A 2,997-nucleotide genomic window follows, 5' to 3' on the forward strand; every position below is an offset into this window, starting at 1 on the left:
TCAAAGGTTTGCACTGTTTATCCATCAACCCGGGGAACAACTTCATTCAGTCCTATCCCCATGGTCATTCATGAAATGGGGGATGGATATCGTCGGCCCCCTACCATCGGCCCCAGGTAAATTTAAATTCATTTTATTTATGACTTACTATTTCTCTAAATGGGTTGAAGCACAGGCGTTCGAGAAAGTAAGAGAAAAAGAGGTTATAGATTTCATCTGGGATCACATTGTGTGTCGATTCGGGATACCTGCAGAAATTACATACGATAATGGTAAACAATTTATCAGCAATAAAGTAACAAAATTTCTCGAAGATCATAAAATAAAAAGGATATTATCGACACTGTATCACCCCAGTGGGAATGGACAAGCCGAATTAATAAACAAGACTATTATCCAAAACTTGAAGAAAAGGTTGAACGAAGCCAAAGGGAAATGGAGAGAAATTCTTCCCAAAGTCCTATGGGCATATCGAACAACATCGAAGTCTAGTACAGGAGCAACTCCGTTATCTTTAGTGTATGGCTCCGAAGCCTTAATTCCAGTCGAAGTCGGAGAACCCAACGCAAGGTTTCGACATACATCAGTGGAATCAAACCATAAGGCAATGAACACTAGCCTCAAATTATTAGATGAAAAATGAGAAGCGGCACTCGTTCGAATGGCTGCACAAAAATAACGAATCGAAAGGTACTACAATAGAAGAACCATCCTCCGCCACTTCAGGATCGGGAACTTAGTCCTAAGGAAGGTTACCATTAATACTCGAGATCCTAATAAAGGGAAGCTCGGCCCAAATTGGGAAGGACCCTATCAGGTCCTCGATATAGTCAGAAAGGGATCTTATAAACTCAGAACGATGGATGGCAAACCATTATCGAACAACTAGAACATATCACTCCTCAAACGATATTATTGTTAAGGTATGATTCTCTCTTTCCTTTCACCCATATATACATATTCGAAGCTAACCCATTGAAGGATTTCGATCAAAGATGTCGAGACCTCAGGTTTTAAAGTACGCGTTGCACTCTTTTTCCACTTAGATCGGCTTTTATCCCAAATGGGTTTTTCCGGCGAGGTTTTTAACGAGGCAACAACCATGTGCAACCTGAGGGCAATTCAACAGTATCCAAGGCTTCTTCATAATCAACCTCGAATACTGGGGGGGCATTAGCCCTCAAATATATCAAGTTCTGATGCAAGAAAGTTATTTCGTAACAATAGGGTTCCAATAGGAAAGGTTGTAAGAGCCAAATGGTCAAAATGAACCATGCTCATATAGTTGGCCCGAGCCCTGACACAAAACATAAACACATGTATAATGACTTGCAAAGAAAAGTTCTCTTCTATACCGATATCTTATATCCAAGAAACATTCCTCTATTTCGAGATTTATTATGCAAACAGGATCGAGTTCGAATCATTCGCTCGACTACTAAGCCTACGGGCTACTTTTATTTCGAGTTCGAGCAAGCACTCACTCGACCATTATGCCTACGGGCTACATTACTTCGAGTTCGAATCATTCACTCGAATACTAAGCCTACGGGCTACTTTTATTTCGAGTTCGAGCAAGTACTCACTCGACCATTATGCCTATGGGCTACATTACTTCAAGTTCGAATCATTCACTTGACTACTAATCCTACGGGCTACTTTTATTTCGAGTTCGAGCAAGCACTCACTCGACCATTACACCTACGGGCTGCATTACTTTGAGTTCGAATCATTCACTCGACCATTACACCTAAGGGCTACTTTTATTTCGAGTTCGAGCAAGCACTCACTCGACCATTATACCTACGGGCTACATTACTTCGAGTTTGAATCATTCACTCAACTACTAAGCCTACGGGCTATTTTTATTTCGAGTTCAAGCAAGCACTCACTCGATCATTATGCCTAAGGGCTACATTAATTTGAGTTTGAATCATTCACTCGACTACTAAGCCTAAGGGCTATATCACTTCAAGTTTGAGTAAGCGCTCACTCGGTTATAAAGGCTACGAAGTCAAAATTTGATCAAGTTGCCTAAATCCTTGTGAAAATATTCATAAGGCGTGAATAAAATCTTCACAAGACGGGAAATAGAACAGAAGCAAGTCGACAAAAAGGGATATTTTTATATACAAGATTGTTTGCATAATTGATTACAACATAAAAATTGAGGACTAGGCTTCTTGGTTATCCCCAGGAGCGGTCTCTTCTCTATCGGGCTACCCCCCATTCTCGGACCCACTCTTACTCCCATCATCATCATCATTATCATAATCATCGTCATCGGAAACCTAGGCTTCAACATCGGCTTTGAGTTCTTTGTCACTTTTAATCTCTTCAGTGAGGTCGAAACCTCGAGCATGGATCTCCTCTAGGGTCTCCCTCTGAGATCGGCACTTAGCAAGTTCAGCGACCCAATGTGCTCGAGTATCGGCGATCTCGGCTGCCTCTCTTATTTGGACCTGGGCATCTTCAGCATCGGCCCGATATACGGCCACGAGTGTATCCGCATCGCCCTTAGCCTTTTCGGTGTCAGATTCGGCCTTGGCAAGTTCAGAGGCCAACCGAGCCTCGAGCTCCTCTATTCTTCTTTCTTGGACCGAGGCTTTCTCCTTCATTTTTGGAAGTTGGTTTTCGGCCGATGACAATTGGGCTCGAACAATTTCTTTCTCTGTTGCAAAGCAGTCCATTACTTCTTTCCACTTCAAAGACTCTGCTTTTATCACATCGACTTCTTCACGGAGTTTTCTGATCAACTCAATTTTCTGCTGTAGCTGTGAGACCAAAAAATTATCCATTGTTCCAGTATCGAGCCCATAGGATTTTAAAAGTATTATTACCTGCTCGGACAGATCGATCTGATCTTAGTGAGCCTTGGCCAACTCAGCTCGGAGGTCTTTTATTTCTTCCCCCCTTTGGCCTAAGAGGAGTTTTAGGGAGTTCCTCTCCTCCGTAACCCGTTGAAGCTCGGCCTCGTATCGACGCAGCTCAGTTCGA

This window comes from Nicotiana tomentosiformis, chromosome 9 (assembly GCF_000390325.3).
Source record: "Nicotiana tomentosiformis chromosome 9, ASM39032v3, whole genome shotgun sequence".
NCBI lineage: Eukaryota > Viridiplantae > Streptophyta > Magnoliopsida > Solanales > Solanaceae > Nicotiana > Nicotiana tomentosiformis.